Raw genomic sequence first — 21,059 nt, forward strand, 5'->3', positions numbered from 1 at the left:
CAGGCTTGCAATACATGTACAATCCCTTATTGATGTCCGGGTTTTTAATCCTTATGCTCGCTCAAATCAGTCTGCACCACGTACCACTGTGTATCATCGACATGAAAGAGAGAAACGAAGGCACTACGAAGAGAGAGAGTGAGACAAGTGGAGCATGCCACTTTTGTTCCGGCTGTGATGTCTGCGAGTGGAGGCATGGGCAAGGCAGCAACGGCCCTCTACAAACGAGTGGCCTCTCTGTTGGCGGCGAAAAGAGGGGAGCAGTACATGTACTCTCATGTGATGGCTTTCATCAGGTGCAGGATCGCTTTTTCCCTCTTGCGGTCCTGCATCATGTGCCTCCGAGGGTGCAGAAGGCTCTCTAGCCAGTCTGCCTTGGCTGTGGGTGATACCTCTGCTGCGCTGGCAGTGGTAGAGGCCCGGGTACCGGCTTAGCGTGCACGAGCGGTAACAGTGACTGGAATATTGACTTGAAGTTGAACTTGCTGCTGTTTACCTAAGAAGGTACATACATTATTATGCTGTTTTGTTTTTTTTGCGTGTTTTTTCTTTCTTTTTTTTTCTTTCTAGAACTTTGAGTTGAAGTTTTTGGAACACTTGGGAAAAAATATTCATTGTGTTTATTTTGCCCGTAAAAAAGATACATGTACAATCCAGAGTCATGTACATTGTACCAAGAGTACTCTTGATTGTACCATGAGTACGAGTACACAAACATACTCTTGATTGTACCAAGAGTACATAAACGGTATATGTAATATACCAGTACTGTATGTACTCTTGATTGTACCAAGAGTACATATAAGTGGGTATACCCAGATTTCAACAGTGCTCAACACCACAAGGGCGGAGCGTAACCACAAAGGTCCAAAAGAATGGTTCCACCAATTATATTATACATACGTTGTAACGCTGCGTTTCATGCACGTAGCTAAAATGCTTGACTGAGGAAGCTATGGCGACAACTGTTGAGGATAAGGCAATCATCAGACAACTATGCTTTTGTCGCGGGATAGCTTGTTCTTATTGTGGGGGATACGCATGGGCATGTAGAGGAGGTGTGAGTTATCAATGCAGGGCATGCATGGAAGAGCGAGTGGTAAGAATTACATCACTGGATAGGCATGCGCAGTAGGCGCGAACTATGCATGGAGCGTGCAGAGGCGGAGAAACCACCAGGCAGGACAAGGGTAAGCCATGGCATGGGGGCACTGGGCAGGGGGTGTGATGTGTGCATGTGGCGGTGGAAGCACACTGTGGTGTCCACATTCAACAGCCGCGGGTATTCAGAGGATGTGGCGGTGATAGTGGTAGCACGCGGAGGCTATGTCACGGCAGAGTAGGTGGAGAGGTAGAACTTGTTTTGGTGTCTGCACTTTGATACCAACTCCGACCTCTTGTTGAGCAGAGTGTGAGGCGTCTTTAAGGTGATGATGCGCAACTAACTTTTCTGCTAAACACAAGCAGCACCTTTTGGATATGTTGCTGTAGGACTTGGCCCGATCTATGACTGCTCATTTGATACTGTATTCCTCACCTTGGTCAGCCAGCGGCCCAGCGCCCATGTGTGCTTGGATCGCTCGGTCTTGGTACGGTACTTTTCATGCCGCATGCTGGTTAGATGGTTGCCATAGTGCACCTTGAAGGGCGTCTCGCACAGGCCGATGTATTGCCTTTCCTCGCCTGTACTTGGGGTTGTGACGGAGGCCTGGTACACCACTTCCCCCTCCAAGCATCCGCCGCCCAAAGGGCATGATGGCTTGGCTCGGCAGTTGCACCCTGCCGCAGATCTCTCTTCACCAGGCGTTAGTACCTTTTGGTTATGTCCCTTCATCAGGTAGGACATGTTGGGCATGCAGGAGTAGCTCAACTTCAATGTGTTTCTGTTGAAGATCTTGTGTAGTGGCGACGCGGCAGGGACATGTTTGCTGACTAGTTTGAAAAACCTCTGACCAATATTGGTGGATACAGATTTGCTGTATGGTGGGTTGTACCATGTTATGCCGGTTTCTCCTCTGCTTGTTCTTCTTGGTAGGCCCACCGCCGTCGAGCACCATGGCCCCTGGAAATCCGCTGGCAGATAGCGCAGCTCTGTATGCGGGTGCCGCGTTGGTGAATGCCTCCTCGTCGCACGAGATGTCGGACACCCGCCTATTGATCATTGCAGGTAGATTCCGGAGTATATTGGGCGGGTGATTCGACTTGGTGTGTATGTATCTGGGTGCGTCATTCGGTTTGCGGTATGGGTGGTAGCGACCGCTGGCTAGATCAAAGGTGACGTCGAGGAAGTCCACTGTCGACATGTCCTCTGGTTGGTACCGATGGTTATTCGTAGGCCAACGTCTTTGAAGAGCTTGTAGTTGTCTGATGATTGCCTTATGGGGTATTCACACGACATAGAGTAGCCCTCCAACCTCCCAGTAACACCCGTGGCAATGACAATTGCAAATACGTTGTTCCGCTAACTCGGCGAACATCTGGCGACAGCCGACCATTGGTTTCCGCCGTGAAGCTTTGGAACACCCTGCCACAGGAACTCACGTCCGCTCGTCGTCCAACCCCGTTTAAAAGATTGCTGAAAGTGTTTTTCTACGGTTAATATGGCCGAATAGCACCTCCCTCTGGCATAGGTCCTCATCTTCCTATTTCTCCCTGATTGTTACTTCGTTCGAACTTGACTTGTAATTACCGGTACAAATACTTCCTTTTGACTGTTTTCTCATTTTCGCAAGTGAAGCTTTATCGAGCTACACTTTTTATTCTATCGCCATCATAATACTGTATTGGGCATCAATGCCCGTTTGGTTTGCGATGTAAAATAAAACTTCAAACAAACAAAACAGGCAAATCCACGTGCACCGGAAAGTTGCAGGGAGTGACATACGAGAAAAGTGACTGTGTGGATTCACACAGCTGCACTCGACGACAGGCACATTTGCATTTTTCAAAAGTGAATGCTTCACCGACCAGTAGCCATGGGTATTTCAAATTTTCAAAACACACATTATGATAATTATCATGCTCTAAAGAGCCGCGTAAAAAATCAAGTCTTGTTTCGCGCTTTTTGGTGTAAATGTACTCGTGCACGCCACGGTTATCGTGAAAGTGGGCCCCCAGCTCGCTTTCACTTTTCAGCTACATGTACTTTCAGGCACTTTTCTCGTTCACAGGTAAAATACCATAGCAACTTTCCGGTGCACGTGGATTTGCCTGTCGTGTGAATACCCCATTATATACAATTAATAGGCGATTCACACGACAGGCAAATCCACGTTCACAGGCTTCAAAAAAAAAAAAAAAAATTCCGTAGGAAAGCTCTTTCCTACGTATACTACGTTGGGTCCTCCGTACGGCCGGCCGTAGGACTTTTTGAAATATTTTTTCGCATTTTCCGCATTTGTCCATATGGCCATGGCAACGTTCAAGCCGCGCGAAACACAAGGACTTAGCTAGGTAAGGTACACCATGCATGGTACACCATGGTACACACACCGTACACCATGGTACACCACGTGCAAAATAAGATGGAAAATTTTTAAACGCGGTTTTGCATTTTTTGGTTCATGGTGCATGCGGTGGGCGCATGCAGCCAACGCGTCTCCAAAGCAACAATTACAACGCATGTTTCGCAGTCGAGCTATATATGCGCTAGTCGTGGATAAATCACGTACGAGTAGAGCGAAACCCAGCTGCTCTGATTTTTACGTATGAAAATTCCGTGCAGTTCCTACGTTATTTTCATACGTAATTCGAATAGATCCCGTGCATTGAGCACCTATCATCGAACATGAGATATGACTTTGTGCCTATCGCATGCTGTCTTACATTTATTTTTTACTTTTGTTTATTTTTGTTTTCCTCCCTGCCCACTCTGCCTGTCTTCTGGCACATGCGAATACGTGGACTTACTGTTGACGTAAACGCGGACGTGCGTATAATAATAATTCCGTAGAGCGAAACCTCCCTATTATATTAGCATTTAGCTACGTGCATGAAACGCAGCGTTACAACGTAGATCTATGTACCGGTATTACTATTATATTAGAGAGGTTCTGCACAACGAAAGTTCGAACGAAGTTTCGCGACAGGCCTTGCGAAAGTGTGTACGAATTTTCGCACGAACTTTGTGTTCTGCACATTCTCGCACAGCGATAAGCCACACTCGCTACACACCAAACAACAGCACATTTGTATTGCGGTTAGGAGGGCCAGAAGTGTGACACCACGTTCTTTTACATGGAAGGATGCGGAATTGTAGAATAGCGGAAGAAGGGACAGAGCACATGGATATTCTGTGAAAGCAACGCAATGGCAGCAACTGAGAGAGCAATGACCGAAAACCAGAAGCACCACTTGGGACCGTCAGATTAATTCGTCTGGGCCGAGCCAGCCGGGAAAAAACCCTCGCGCCGACGGACGCATTATTTTTTTGAGGGAAAAAACCGGGTGTAAAACCCCAAGTGGCTAATCTGACAAGTACAAAAAGCAGGGAGGGAGGGTGGGTACCTCAAGACGACTGGCCAGTCGTGCTCATGCGCAGCGGTTTAGAGGACATGTGAAGATGTACGAGTAAAAAAGAAATTGATCAGATGACTGCTCACTTGTGAGAAAAAAACACGAGAAAAAACCGCTGTGACGAGAAAATACTTCTCGCCTCTGTCGCTGCGCTCTGCCGTCGAGAAGATACCATTCTCGCACAGCGATAAGCCACACTCGCTACACACCAAACAACAGCACATTTGTATTGCGGTTAGGAGGGCCAGAAGTGTGACTGCTAGACAACGCATAGTAGGGACAGAGCAGTGGAAGAAAGTGGACAGAGGACAACGCGAATTCAGCTATATATGCGCATATCTGTACGAGTATGGTATAGACAAGCTAACGCCGTGTTCGGCCTCCGCTACTAAGCAACGTCATAGGCCAAGAGATTGAGACAACTGGAGGAGCTGGGGAAGCGACTCCTCTATATACCTATTCTTGGAGGAGTCCGACTTCCAACCACCATGTCGCTTGATCAGTCTGTCAGCAGTCCCAGCACTGGCAGCAGTAGATGCGGCTCCAGAGCGCATACTGTGAAGGCCGTACTCCTTGGGGTCAAGGCCGACGATGGCCAGGCATTTTCGCACCTTCTCCAGGGCGCACGAGTAGCTGATGGCGATAGGCCTCAGTATGGCCTGCTTGCGGCAGCTGCCCAAGCGACAGAATAGAGGCTGGTGGGGCAGATGCTTGCCAGCGGTGAGGAACCGCTGCACCAGCTCGACGGGACAGGTGGTTAGCCCAGATCTGGCAATATACACCTGGTGGCCTTTGCGAAACTGGTCGTTCTTCCTCTGCTGCAGCGAGATCACCATGTGGGTGTCTGTAAAACTGATGTCGGAAGGCGTCAGGCGGTGCAGCTCGTCCCATCGCAGCATTGCGGAGAAGCCCAAGACAATGAGGGTGATTGTCTGCAGGTCATCCAGGGAAGTGGACGAGTCGGAGTAGTGCTCGATGATGCGCTGCACTTCCGTGGACACGAGTGCCTTCTTCGGCTTGACAGGGCGCGCAAGCAATCTCTGCACAGCCCGATGGCACTGAGCGACACATGCGTGTCGGGTGGGGTCTGGGAGCGTTGCTTTCTGGTGCACCCAGGAGATGCTTGCAACAGCGGTGGCAACGGGTGCCGGTGATGAGGATGACAGCAGTAGGTGGACAAGGTAGAGGCCAACGTGAAGACCGTCGGCGGGAAATGCGGTGAGGGAGGCTGATGATGCGAACGCATGCCAGCGATTGAAGCCTCTGGCGTACGTCTGAACGGTCGAGGGTGCGTGCCCGCACAGCATCACTTTCGGCAGAAGGTGCATCAGCTTGCCGATAGCGCTGTCCTCCTTCGCTAGTTGCTCCAGTGCCGTCCAACCCGGGATATGTTGTGGGGCTGTAGGGAAGAAGCATAAGACCAGAAGAAGGGACAAGGACAGGGGAAGGGGCGGCCACCACGCCGACAGGTTTGCCGGCATGGTAGTTACCAACATTGGGAGCGTAAGTTAGAATAAGTATCCAGCGAGCAGCAGCACTATACAGCCCCCGTAATGTGGCTTGCGCCGGTTTAGACTTGGAAAAGGAGCGCCCTGCATCGCTGACATTGTGTAGCTACCCTTTTGTGCCAGCGGCAGCCCAGACTCCGTCTACCCCGTTTCACGGTAGTTCAGGGTGGTACGCTGTCTGACCGTGTATGCTATCACACCAACTACCTCGTGTGCAGAAATATTTGACGGAAATCTCGCCTTGCGGTTGTATTGCTCTGGGTAGAAATAGATCGGCCTATATGGCCGGAATTAGTGCGTAAGGGGGGATGGGGGTTGCTGCTAAACAAAAACAGAGAAGTTGAACATGAGACACGAAAATGTATCAGATTGCATGATTGGCAGCATCACCACAGTGAGGATGTGAGTTTACACTGCTGAATGACGCTGACCGCTGACTGATGCTGACCGCTGACTGATGCTGACTGCTGAATGACGCTGACTGCTGACTGACGCTGACCGCTGGCTGGTGCTGACCGCTGACTGATGCTGACTGCTGGCTGATGCTGACTGACGCTGACCGCTGGCTGATGCTGACCGCTGACTGATGCTGGCCGCTGACTGATGCTGGCCGCTGACTGATGCTGACTGCTGGCTGATGCTGACTGCTGACTGATGCTGACTGCTGGGTGACGCTGACAGTTGACTGACGCTGCCCGCTGAACGATGCTGGCTTCCGGCCGCTGTTCTTCCGGGTTGTTGTTCGGGATTAAGGCGGCCCTTGCCTGGGGCGGTTGGGCTTGTGCCGGCCGCATCCGCAGACTCTTACAGCGAGTACTTCGCATGTTGGGCTATCGCTGCCGAAGAGGTTCCACTTACACTCACCCGAGATGAAAAGGTTCTCCCGAGGCGGGATGACCATATGATCGACCACCATATCTCGGAAGCCCGCTGGAGACCATAGCAGTGGCCACCATGTGGCCGAAGGCCAGAAAGGGAGGATCAGAGTGCCGTCTGCGTGGCAAGCTTGCATGTGGCGAATCGTGCGACCGATGAGGTGGATTGGAGGTTCGATCCAATTGTTCTCGTCGTTCCAGCTCACGGAGAATGCGTCCACAGACGTGCAGCCTGGGGACCACCATCTACTGCAGAAGCGCTGCATCTGAGCGTTCTGCGGAGTAGCGAAGCGGTCGATTGTATGTGGGCCCCATTTCCGGTCAAGCATTAGGAAGACGTCTGGCGCAAGCTGCCAATCGTCCTGGTCCTTCACCTTTGAGAAGAAGTCAGCTCTCTCATTCTCTTCCCGAGGTATCCACTCTGCCCGGAACGTGATACCTTGTCGGATGCAGATACGGAAGAGTGCCAGGGCTTCGTCGTGAAGATGGGGGTGTTTGCTGCCAGATGCGATTATCGCGACTGCCGCCTGATTATCTGATCGGTGGATCACTTCGCATCCTGACAAGACTGGTAATAGAGATAGTATCACGTATCTAACGGCAATGAGCTCACGGAGAGTGCTGCTTGTTTCACGTACCTCTGGTGGAAGCGGTCCTCTGGCAACGCAGGTGCCGAGCTTTGAAACGGAGTATCCGCCCCACCCAGTTTCGCTGGCATCTGACCAAGTGAGAACTGCAGACGCTGCTACGAGGGGCCTCAGCGGGCGGCCGTGGAATTTATGGAAGCTTTCCGACCAAAACGTGATTTCATTGCGGAGCTGGGGAGTCGCATGTACAATCTCCTCCCACGAGGCGGCTGTGGAGATAGCCTCATACATTGCTCTAGTTTGTAGCCGTGTTACCGTACCGAAAGCTGGGCTCATTGAGATGATGGAGCCTGCGATTTTGGCTACTTCTCTGGCTGTGGCATGATCAAGGTTTGTTGTGGTCAGGAGGTGCGAGAGTTTCTCTACGCGCGCTTCGGTCACCTTGATGGTGCCCTGGGCCAGGTCAACATGGAAGCCCAGCATGTCTCCCTGTTGTGATGGTGTGAATCGGCTTTTCTCACTGAGAATAAAACCTGATTTCAGGATGTCTGCCCGAACAATATCAGCAAGCTTACTAGCAGCAGTCTGTGACGATTCTGCCCCCGCACCGTCGTCTAGATACATGAACAATTTGTGACCATTGCGTCTCCACCAGTGCACCAGATCTCTGGTGATTTTCGTAAATACATGTGGTGCGGTGCAGAGTCCGAAAGGTAACACTGTAAATGTGTAGAGCTCTCCTCGCCATTTGAATCCCAAATATTTGTGATACCTGGGATCAATGTCGATATGGTGGTAAGCGGACTTCAGGTCGAACGAGAAAAAATACTCCCCCGTTTCAAACATGGTTCGAAGGGTGCTGATATCCTCGTATTTGAACCTAGGTGCCAGGAGGTGCTTGTTGAGATATCGCAGGTCTAGGATCAGCCTCAGCTTTTTCTGCTCAACTACACCTAGAGGGCTACAAATGCTGATCTTGTCAGCAGTGGTTTTCTCTATGCATTTTGCAGATAGTAAACTGACGATAGCTTCGGACACAAATGATACATGTTTGAAACAGCTTGAGTGATTTTTTGCAGCATAGGGTGTGGGAGTGGTTGTGAACGGTAGATAGTAACCATTACTTAATACATTGAATGTGAAGGACGAGCAGCCAATAGATGACCAAAAACTTAAACAATTACGAAGGCGACCGCTGAGTACAACATTACACGACGAGGATGATTCACAATAAAAATCATTGGCAGAATGCATAGGATAGATCAACTCAGCAATATTACATTGAGGATACGATTGAGGATACGCGTGATTCAAGTGATAATTCTCTGGCTCATCGAGCTCTCCTAGCGTTTCCAGAGGCTGCGTCTGGGCAAAGCTTGGCCCAGTGGCCAGGTTTTCCGCAGGCGAAGCATACGACTTTCGCCGACGGGGCAGCAGACGACTGCTGGTCGGTTCGCGGAGCTGGAGGGACCCTGGAGCTCCGCGGCGAATATGGCTCGTAGTGAGGACGAAAACTAGAACTGGGCCTCACTGATCGGCTCTGTCGCCTGGTCTTCTCCACTTCAGTCTCAGCCCTCTTGATCCTTTTCGCGTCCTCGTCATCGTCGGCAATGTCATGCTCGCCTTTGTACTGGATCGCCGTGGCCCAGTCATATTTGTCGGCGATTTTTATAATTTTCTTCCTTTTGTCGCATAAGGACATACCTTCCATGATGGCGGTTTTGGCAGGTCCATCCGGGATGGTCCGGGCCGCGTCCTCCAGCTTCGCCTCCACCTGGTCCACGAAGTCGTGATGCTCCTTGCAGCTCTCCTTACGAAAGGAGTAAGTAGTTGTTTGCTTTGCTTTGAGGCGATGCAACTCCGCAGTGGCAGTTTCCAGTTGCTTCTTGCATGCCTCCATTTCAGAGACAGACTTCTCTGCTAGAGCATGCTGCTCTTTGACAAGTTGTGTCAGGTTCGTTGCCCAGTCTGGCGTGGCGGACGAAGCTGAAGCGGGAGCAGATGCGTTCTCAGCCATGCTGGTGAGAGAAAAAATTGGATAAAATGTCTGTTGGAAAGACGAAAAAGAACGTGGTGTCGAAAAGGCTACCTCAAGACGACTGGCCAGTCGTGCTCATGCGCAGCGGTTTAGAGGACATGTGAAGATGTACGAGTAAAAAAGAAATTGATCAGATGACTGCTCACTTGTGAGAAAAAAACACGAGAAAAAACCGCTGTGACGAGAAAATACTTCTCGCCTCTGTCGCTGCGCTCTGCCGTCGAGAAGATACCATTTTCGTAGTTTGCACGCGCCAAGTGCACGTACGACATGACCCAATCTCACGAAACTTCCTACGAAAGTTCATTTCGCGTTCCCTGCAAGTTTCGCGTCCAAAGTTGCGAAAGTTCGTGCGAAGTTTCTCACTTCGTGACGTAGAGCGAAAGTTCGTACACATTTTCGTTTTGCAGAACCTCTCTATTGGTGGAACCATTCTGTTTGACCTTTGTTGTACCAAGAGTATAATAACCCCGGGGCCGGGGGCGGGGGTCTCTTGATTGTACAAATATGCAAATGCAGGGCCGAGGGCCTAGGGCTAGGGGGTCGTAAAAATACGAGTTGATCCCCCCCCCTCCCCTTCCCGCACTCCCCTTCCCGCACTGCACTGTTGTTTTGCTTTGTGGTCACGAAGCTCAAATCTGGAATTTTTCAGCTTCTGTTTGAGTTGAGGAGGCGGATGATCAACTGACTGGCCTTTCGTCATTTGTTGTGCCAGTGAGCACTATTTCAAAGAGCTTTCATTACCACTTGCCCAAGTGAGGAATATTTTAGTGCCTGAGGATGTCGCAGGCAGTCGTAATAATGCGGAAAACGGTGGAACAGCTACAGGCGGAAGTGAGCATAAACAGGATCAAGATCTCCGAGGCATCAAGGGAGTAAGTGAAAGCCGTTATCACTGGATTTGTTGAGGCAACGTTCGCCTCCGTAGACGCACTTTTACTTACTAGGTATTCTTGAGAACCTACCCAGTCTCTGTTGGTGGCTCCTAGGAGTCCTATGAACTTCTCCCGCAAGTAGATTTGGCATGAAACAAACTTAGTTTCAATGACCAGTATGGTGCACATTCATGTTGCTCTTGTCGCTGCACTTTGTCAAAATATTTAGGACATGCTTGTGACCTGAGTAGCTGGCACATGCATGCTGAGCCTCCGGATTACAGGATGCGAGCATTTTCCACAGGCCATTGCAAGGCAACATCAATGAAACGATTACATAATAATAATTATTATTATGTGATCCGAATCATATGACTGAACAGTCGTGTAGCAATCAGCTGAGGAAGCCCATTTTGGATCACACCTGTGTTACCATGCTAGCTGATGAGATGTATTGTTGCGTTTGAAGGATGTACAACACATTTCATTTCTATCATTCTACAAATTCAAGCATTGCCTTCATTGCAATGGATGTGAGAACTGCCATGAAATCATCGTCTTCAATAGGGATCTCGGTGCGTGCAATGGCAGGGTGTTTGCGCATACATTGCGTCATGAGTGCAGCTTGCGGACACAGCTACAAAATGGCGACGGTTGGTTTTAGAAAAAAATGGTTACGATCGACACTAGCGGAGTCGTCATCTTCATTGTCGTTCGATCATTGTCGTTCGAACACATTGTGGTTCCCGCCAAAGGACAAATTCAGACGTTTTCCCCGGTTAGATCGTCCTAACTTCGATTTTCAGTACATCAGCCATCATGAACATCGCCGCCATTATCACGCAGAGACAAGACATCACGCTCAGAGGAAGAGGTGTTCACGCTGCGTCCAAGAGTAAAATATTGTGCTCTTTGACCCTCCATAGTTCCTCTGAGAGAGTGTCTGGGAGATAGATAGCATGGAGATGGCTGTAGAATGTGATTTCCTGGACGCAACAAGCAGCCATTTCTACTGTCTTCTTCAACTTGATTTATTTCAAAACAATGTTCTTTTTCACGGTTTCTGCACTGGACGCGTTTGGGATCGAAAATCTCACCTGCGCAAACTGGCTGCGCAGTCAATCCCTATCTTCAAACAAGCTACCTAACTAGACAAGCTTGCAGTGCATTTCGCAGTCATGGGAGAAATTGTTGACTACAGGTCAGCTTGGTTCACCTGTCACCGCTGAATGGATTCGAACTGATAGAAACGTCTTTGCAAAACAAAACTTGCGCCTGATAATCGTATTGCAAAGACGTTTCAATCAGTTCGATTAACACACATGATGACCTAGCGGGATTCACAGAAGCATTTTTGAGATGCGAGGGCCCCGAAACCGGGAAATCCCCAAATCGCAGCCATCTCGCACCCCACGCAACTGCTGCAACTGGGCCATCGCAGAAGTTGAGCTGGGCTCAAATTTAATTTCGCGATGCCACAAGCGATTTGGTGTACGATTTTGACCTTTCTACAGCAAAGTTGTACAAAGGTTCAAGAGTTGCCTGTGAATTTGTACAAGTTGTACCAAGCCACGCGAATACCATGGTGACGTACCCACCTGCATTGAACTTCGCGCCAAATCCGCAAGGTGCCGTCGCATCACTGACTTCTTCTGTGAATGGTATTTGTGTGTGTGTTTGTTTCTGACGTCGGGCATGCCTGGCGCTATCCTGTACATGTCAGCTACCGTTGTTGGTTGATAGCATGTGACAAGGCGGAGGACCACTGTGTTCGGAAACAGTGCCCCTTACTTCAACCATCCACGGTTGGCGGAGCCCCGGTCTTGCGACCATTTGAACCATATGGGTGTTAGCCCTGGTTCTGACCCTCATTATACTAAGTAGTTGTCAGCTGACAGGCTGAGAGAGGGATGCCATGGGCAGAAGTGGGAGAAATAACAAGGGCGTCGGAACCGCACCGGCCGGGGCGGCCATGGCCGCCCCACTTTTTCGGCCGTTTTTTTTTTATTTTTTTATTTTTTTTTAGCACACTGCAACAAAGCGCGATGATCTCAGCGCAAACGTGGCAAATCCTTGTCCCTGATCGTGGTTTGTTGTAGAATCAAAAGTCCATGTACACTGAAATGGCACCAAATGCCTGGGAATGCTTGCAATTGGCTTCAATTTTTGAATTGTTTCCCGGGGGAGGGTAATGCTTGTCCCCGATCGTAGCATCTTCAGTGTTTTTTTGCAGAATCAAAAAGTCTTTCATTGTAGTTACCGTACACTGAAATGGCACCAAATGCCCGGAAATGCTTGCAATTGGCTTTAATTTTTGAAATTTTTTCCCGGGGGAGGACCCCCGCACCCCCCTTCCATGGCCGCCCCACTTCCAAAGTCGTTCCGACGCGCCTGAATAAAGAAGAGAGTATAAAAAGAAAGAAAGAAGAACGATCCAGAACAAATGTTACAAAGTTTAACGAGCGAAGAATACACGACTGACAGCACAATAACAAAAAAAAACAAGAAGACTCAAACAACTCCCTAGTATAATGAGGGTGAGAGCTAGGGCTAACACCCGTATGGTTCAGGTGGTCGCAAGACCGGGGCTCTGCTGGGCCAATCAAATTTTTATACTTGGCCTAACATGGGATTTGAAAAGAGAACTGACTGACTGCACTGGCGAAAGAAGGTGGCGAAGAGACAAGAAACGTCGAGCTGTCTCGCGGTCAAGCATCATCATCAGCTGCACCTTTCAGGTTTGCGTCTTGCGGACTCGGATTAAAATCGCAGTTGTAGGTAACCCTGAGGAAGCTTCCCGGTTTGACTGCCAATTTTCGACGGATTCATCAGCATCATTCACCGCACTGCACCAAAAATGAAACAGTGAAGGAATTCCGCTGAGCGGGCCTCTAAACTGGGACAGATCAGGAGTTGCACACTCTTGGGGGTCATGGACTTTCGCCATTATTGTACCAATACTTTTTTAGCACACGAAGAGACGAAGCCAGTTGAAAATCTGATGAGGCTTTTCGTACCATTACTACTCAAATCAGTACATGCTGATAATGTGACGAAGCACAACGATGTCAATTTATACAGCATATTGGCGGAAAAAATGTGATGAAACGTACATTGATTTGAGAAGTAATAGTACGAAAGGCCTCATCAGATTTTCAACTGGCTTCGTTTCTTCGTGTGCCAATATGTTTCCCTCCGAATAAGTCTCTATTCAACACTTTTTTCTGCATATTCTCACTTGACCATGTGGGTTTTGTACAAATTGTCTTGAAAACGGATGAAAGTAAAAGAGCGCAGAAAATCGTGCGTCCAAGGAATCTCTCTCTCTCTCACTCTCTCTCTCTCTTCCTCTCTCTCTCTCTCTCTCTCTCTCTCTCTCTCTCTCTCTCTCTCTCTCTCTCACACACACACACACACTGTCTTTCTTTCTCACTGTCTCTCTCTCTCTCTCTCTCTCTCTCTCTCTCTCTCTCTCTCTCTCACTGTCTCTCTCTCACTGTCTCTCTCCCACTGTCTCTCACTGTCTCTCTCACTGTCTCACTCGCTGTCTCTCTTTGGCTTTTTTGCACAGCCTGATGCAGTACTGCCATGACCATCAAGCAGAGGACGGCCTGGTCACCGGTGTACCCAATGCTGAGAACCCCTTCAAGGAGAAGAGCCTGTGTATCATTTTATAAAGACATCCTTCTTGCCTTTTTCCTTTTCTATGCCCGCTCTGCTTTCCCATCTCTCTCTCTCTCTCTCTCTCTCTCTCTCTCTCTCTCTCTCTCTCTCTCTCTCTCTCTCTCTCTCATATTGTTCCTCTAGTGGATTCTTCTTCATAATTTTCATGTCTTCCTTGCACTGTGGTAGCTGATATATTTGCCGCTGCTTATTCAGTATGTTTCAGCATGTCAAGCTTCAGTCAAGGGCCACAAAATTCCAAAATTCAGTCATGATATGGTGAATCATGATATTGTTCTTCAGCAACTTTCCTGATGTACGTGTAACTATAGCCCATCTTGGCCATGTAGATTGAGCTTACAGCATAGTTACTCAAGCTATTTGCCATCTATCCTAATGTTTGCATGCATCTAATCCCCTCACGTTTTTACCGAGCACCACAGCTCTTTATGTTGCGCTAACTATTGGCCGCATAAAATGCCAGGTGTCTGCTTCTTATCCCTCATTGCTGAACTATTGTATACAGCTCAGCATGTTTGTTAGGTCATGAATTTATCACTGTTCATTGGGAAACATTCTTCGCATATCTCATCTTCTTCTTCTTCACTCGTTCCGGTACTGAGTTTACCATCTGCTTTGTGGAAACAGCCTATTACCTGGCAGTGATGTGGAAAATGTGTGTCTGCGTGTGTGTGTGTGTGTGTGTGCAAGGCAGCTGGCGTGGATTCCTGGTTTCAGAATGCCCAAGACCGGCAGAACTGGAGGATGTTCCTTGCTGAGCCACCACCGCACACAGATGATTCGCCACCTTTGCGCTGCTTGCTGTGTGCCAGAGACTTCCGCCGCCGTAACCATGGTAACGACATGGCCCGACACAAGTGCATTGCCCAGCGGAAGTTGCCTGTGTCACAACAGAAGGGTGCCAGGCAATGTATGAAGTGCATGCGGTGGTTGAGGAGCGCTGGAGGACTGGCTGTGCATCACTGTCCTGTGTCCACGGATGTCCCTACTGTATCTATTCGCCATGAATCTGACTCTTTTCGATGTGATGTTTGTCACCGATCTTTCCGCTCCCGTTCTGGTTTGAGCCGTCATCACTGTGACCGTGCGAAACGGATGTCACGTGCAGCCAGGAACAACTGCCGTCATGAATGCGAGCATTGCGAAAGACGGTTCTCAAGGCCACAGGACTTGCAACGCCATGCCAAATACTGTTGACTTTGCGATTTCTCTCTCTTCTCTTCTTGTCGTTGTCTCCCGCTTCTGGGAGCGGCGTGGTAGTAGTAGTAGTGTGTGTGGGGGGGGGGGGGGGGGGGCACCGAAGGACTTTCACTGCGCATGCGGCAGAGCGTTTAGGAGAAGTGGCGATTTTTGTTCAAATGTGTGTAATGAATCCTTCCCTATATTTGGGGCCTGTGAAAATCACACCCATTCGTTCCCATTTATGTCGCAAAACAAAGTTACTTGAAAAAAACCTACTTTTACAAACAGGAGTTTGCTTTTCATTTGTTTCTATGAGGCGGGCTTGTACAGTTAAAACAGTGGGTAAATGAGTCCAATGGCCTAACATCATTTTGACACAACTTTATGATACTGACGTAGTGTGATGCAACTAGCAAGAAAAGCTCTATCATTTTCGGGCCAATTTTGCAAAACTTAACTAAGTTTTCAAAGCATTTTGCACCTTTTCGAATCGGGGTTCGGAACACCAGTGGCAGTTTCGTCTCCTCACACAGAAGCCTGTACTTTCAACCAGTGTATTTTTGGCACTTTTTGCTGATAAACCTCCGCTGACATGTTCTATACCGTATGGGAATTACTGACATGATTACAAGAAGCAACAGATGAAGGTTGGAAGCATTTTGCTGTCACTAAAAAAAACCTGTCTCTTTCTTAAGAGAACGCCTTGTTTGGGCTTCTTCGAGTGACCATAACGGTTAAACCCCTCCAAAGTGCCCAAAGACATCCCCTGATATATTGATTTTCTCATTTTGGACATCCCTAGCATTGCAAAAAAGGTGTCAAACTGGTGAATTTTCGGAAAAAGTATTTCGGCATGAGCTACCTTAAGGCCCTTGGGGCGCGATTTTTTAGGATATCAAGAATACTCAGGCGAATATTCGATCGGAGAAAATCAGAGTACTCGAACTCGGGATCTCAGTGCCAACTTTCACCCCTAAGTTAATTAATTATTTCTGGCTGTAGATTGACTCTCAGAGTCAATCTACAGCCATCAGTGGTGCTGGTGAAGCCTATATCAGATTCACTCTGATTTAGCCACCCACACTAAGCTAGTACATGTAGCAAAAATCATCTTCACTGGGGGGGGGGGGGGGGGGGGGCAGGGGTAAATGTAGTTGGATCCTGGGACGGATACCCTGATGCCCCCTGGATCTCAGCTAGACCAACCCACGCACAGAGGTATAAATGTGTATGACTCGGCGAAAGAGTAACCGTATCCCGTGCCAGCCCATTAGGTGCTGCATCTGCCACTGGGTTTACCGGATGTTAGCGGCCGTCGTGAGTTCCCTTTTGGACCGGATGTTAGCGGCCGTCGTGAGTTCCCTTTTGGGAACGGACACGATAATTTACATATTTTTAACTAGCCCTTGGCGGGTATTGGTCGAAAATAGGCAGATTCTGCTCAAGCATATCCTCTTGAATCCTGCTCCTCCTTTTGTCCATAATATTATTGATACCAAACAAGAATGTAAGATACCAGAAAAGCACCAACTTCTCCCGGCATTATCCGCCATGGGCTAGTACCAACATGCCCAAATCTGGGATGTTGTGTAGATTATTTACCTGTGCAGGCGTTTCCGACAATCGATCGTTCAGATAGTTGGACGTCCGGATAACCGGCATTCTTCAGTCATGGCCAAAGAAATCCAGTCCGTGAGCTGAATGCAGCCTTTGGCTGTTTTGTTTTTTAACCGTATATGATGTAATCTAAACGGAAATGTGCTGCTACTTTTGCCTCGTGGGTCGTATTTCGGGGGTCTTTGAAGAGAGTCACCAGTCAGCCATGCAAATCTGAGCAGGAAGCAAACTGTGAAGTGTCCGGCGCGGCGCATGCGCCTTCTGGGTTAACTTATTTTTGCGCGCTCGCAAAAATTCATATACTATTGCACAGAGGAACACGGACTATCCGAAGTTCCGAACTCTCCGGGGTAGACAGCATTCAGAAGGGTCCGGATGAGAGAATGTTCGGATAATGAGAGTCACAGATACGCGTGGAGCAGGACCGGCGGAAGCAGTTTTTGATTGGTCGGGCCATACCCTCGCCTTCCATACAGTTTGTGTATGATATGGACGGTATTATACTGGTACACAGTACACAGTACCTCTCAGCAGTAAACACACGTTGGTGGCCAAAAAGTTGGTCCGGCCATGGCTTGACCAACCGATCTGGTTCTGCTGGGCCTGTGGAGTATAGGGCCCATACACTTTACATGCATGTAATTTCATCATCGAAAATGTTTACAAGATCATCTACTCGTAGGTCTACCATGCATTAACGGGCATGCAAGCAGTGTCCCGGCCATTCTGGATAACCGTGAGTTAGTACATACTCGATTGTTCGGATAATCGATCGTCCGGATAATCAATGCTCTATCATGTGTAGGGAAGCAACGGTTTTACTAACTGCGGTTTAACAGTTATTCACTGTGCCAAGAAAGACAACCATGGCATCAGTCCCTGGGATAGCAGGGTATGTACAAAAAAGGACTGATCTACTGCCTAGACTACTGAAAGTATTACTAAGTACTTGTCTTGATAGATGTGGATCTGCAGTCATCATGTACTAGTGTAAGACATGTAATTATAACGAGGAAGTAAATCTAACGTTTTAACGGATGACATTTCTTCGTTATAATAAGATCTGTTGAGGCCGTACTGCTTCATTATAATTATTATGTTGTGTGTGGATATGCCGGAATACTGCAAGATCGTTAACATATCTTCTCGTTAACCTACCTGGCACATACGAATACGTGGACTTACTGTTGACGTAAACGCGGACGTGCGTATAATATAATAATAATAATAACCTACAGATTTTGGACAATCGTTAAATTTGCGACTCGTTATAATAACAAGTCATGTCCGAGGCTTACAGTACATGACATTGTGTAGATCTCACTAAGCTATTAGTACTACAGTATTACAGTCATGACCAGGGAGTCGTAAAAGCCTGGGCAAGTAAGTATTAGTTTACGACTCCCTTGTCATGACCGTACCGTCATGTACACGTAGATCTACCATTACCAATGACTTGTACTTGTTAAAGGGGAAGTTATTAGGGGCCATCCATAATTAAAGAGTTGGTGGACAAGCCGTTGATTATTCACTCTCATTGTAATATCAAAAAGTATTCTTTCTAGACCAAAGAGTGGTATATTTGATAACATTTAATAACGATAGAAATTTTTACGATACTTCTCCAGACGTTTCGTTGTTCTGAACAACATCGTCAGTCGTCAGTTATCCACTGACGATGTTGTTCAGAACAACGAAACGTCTGGAGAAGTATCGTAAAAATTTCTATCGTTATTAAATGTTATCAAATATACCACTCTTTGGTCTAGAAAGAATACTTTTTGCCATCCATAATTATCGATCTTTTTCACGAAACGAAAAAGTTTCGTTTATGGGTGGGTGGGTAGCGACCGGTTTCGTTTTGAAAAAACATCGAAAGCGGAAAAATCAACGCTCACTGCATGCATTGATCCATGCATACATAATCATTGTGTACATCGAAGTAGATCGACAGTAGACTCTAGTCCACGTCGCGCGGCCAAGCAAGTGCTGCATGGATGCAGTGATACCTCTCTGTACTCAGTGCAGTGAGTTCCTTTCGTCCTCGGATGACTTCTCCGACGAGGACCTAGCAGTCATCATGATCATTCACTCTGGGACCGACGACAGATAGATAAATACTTCGTTCCAGCCGCCGATGCAAGAGAATTTCAAATTACGGAGCGGGGCGCACGCCAAGTAAATTCTCACGCAAATATGGGGAGCGCCAGCCGCTGAAGACGATGTCGTCGTAATGTACCTGGAAGAATCTGATCGTGCTTGTGGTGGGGAAGCCATGGAGAGTGATCCCCGTGTCGACAGTCTTCCAGAGACGGAAAATTAGGCCATCGACTTTCTACGTACCTGATTGACGGCAGCGCAGCGCGACGTGCGTGCGACCTTAGGGAGCTTTCAGACAGCGATTCTGGGGCGATGCTGCTCTCATTTGCGAGCGAGGCACGACCACTGAAGTCTGTGATAGCTATGGCTTTTGTTTCCGCTCCGAAGTCGACTTGTTTTGGCAGTATCATGTCAATGTCGGAACTCTGACGATTTGCAAGTGTACAATTCCCGTGTTTAGACGTAGAGGTGCCAGCAGCGTATGTGTGTGGTAGGTGAATATAAATGTTTCCACGGTCAAGAAGTAGTACCAGACTTCCAAGAAAACATAACTAACGTTGTTACTTACTTGCACAATCACACAAAATGTGGCCTCGCTGTGTTGTAACAGCCAATCAAGATCATTTTCTGCACAAAGTCCCAAGTCAATTAATTTTTTCGTTTCAGGGGGGTGGGTGGGTGGGGGTGGGTCATAACTAAACTTTTTCGTTTCGTGAAAAAGATCGATAATTACGGATGGCCCCTAAGGCAAAAATTAAAATATTAATTTCACCAGTTGTAGTCTTCGGGGTGCTGAGTCGAATGGTCTTGGTCCGAGGAAGCTGAGACGCTCCCTTCCTACCTGAATCCCAATCGAACTCGCGCACTTCCACCGAAACTGGGTGACTGCGCCCTACTAGATGGGGATTTGTATGCAAAATATCACTAAAAGCGCCATTTCGTTCTTATAAAAGCACGGATGACCGCGATTGGCCCATATGTTGTAGTCTTTTGGACGCTGAGTCGACTGGTTTTGGTCCGAAAAGGCTGCGATGCGGCGTTCCTCCTTTATTCCCAATCGAACATGGTTGAAGAAGCGGTCACGTGCTCCTGCGTACACCAGTCACCTGGTCACCGTGCCTGCAGGGTACAACTTACTAGCTTGTTTGACCTTTTTTGGGTGCAGTCCTGTCACTCGAGTTGAACTCGAGTTGAACCTTGGTGTGAAAGTTGTCACCTGCTGGCGTGGTGACCAGGTGATTTGGGCACCCAGGACCACGTGACCGCTTCTTCAACCATGTTCGATTGGGAATAAAGGAGGAACGCTGCATCGCAGCCTTTTCGGACCAAAACCAGTCGACTCAGCGTCCAAAAGACTACAACATATGGGCCAATCGCGGTCATCCGTGCTTTTATAAGAACGAAATGGCGCTTTTAGTGACATTTTGCATACAAATCCCCATCTAGTAGGGCGCAGTCACCCAGTTTCGGTGGAAGTGCGCGAGTTCGATTGGGATTCAGGTAGGAAGGGAGCGTCTCAGCTTCCTCGGACCAAGACCATTCGACTCAGCACCCCGAAGACTGACTGGTGAAATTTTAATTTTTGCCTTAACTTCCCCTTTAAACTACTTAGCCAATGTAGGCCATGGCATGGGCATGGTACTTGGTAGACCTACCGTGTGTGTCACTCCTGACCTCAGCCAGTGGAGTGTCTTTTTCACTGCTTCAAGTTCAAGTGCTTGATTTAGATGCCACTCAGCACTGAGATTCAAACTCAATCAAGGAGACCGCGCTGTATGCCAAGAGTTCTATGCACAACAAAAAGATCATCGCTAGTACAAGTACTACAACACACAGTACAAGGCAAGAAATAATTGAAGAATACTGTACTCACTTGTAGTCGTTCTAAAAAGCTCCAGTTAGACCGGTTATTTTGCTAGCAACGTCGCTGACCATCGTAGTTGAGCCAAAGCGACTTGAAACAGCTTCTGCAAGTTTTACTGTACTCTGTAGCTCTTGTTCTGCTCTAGCTCGGCCAGGAACTGACTCAGGTAGCGGTGGTTATTGGCTGCAAGGTAAGCGAAATGTGCAGAAGAGCG

At 48.2% G+C, this 21,059-nt stretch overlaps 1 long non-coding RNA gene across 1 annotated transcript; it reads left to right on the forward strand.

The window, feature by feature from the left end:
- Positions 1–10,104: 10,104 nt before the first annotated feature.
- LOC135805714 (uncharacterized) lies at positions 10,105–14,716 on the forward strand. The gene is made up of 2 exons (XR_010551167.1): positions 10,105–10,398; positions 13,970–14,716. It is a non-coding gene; the product is annotated as an uncharacterized LOC135805714 (long non-coding RNA).
- Positions 14,717–21,059: the final 6,343 nt, after the last annotated feature.

This window comes from Sycon ciliatum, chromosome 1 (genome assembly GCF_964019385.1).
Source record: "Sycon ciliatum chromosome 1, ocSycCili1.1, whole genome shotgun sequence".
NCBI classification, from domain to species: domain Eukaryota; kingdom Metazoa; phylum Porifera; class Calcarea; order Leucosolenida; family Sycettidae; genus Sycon; species Sycon ciliatum.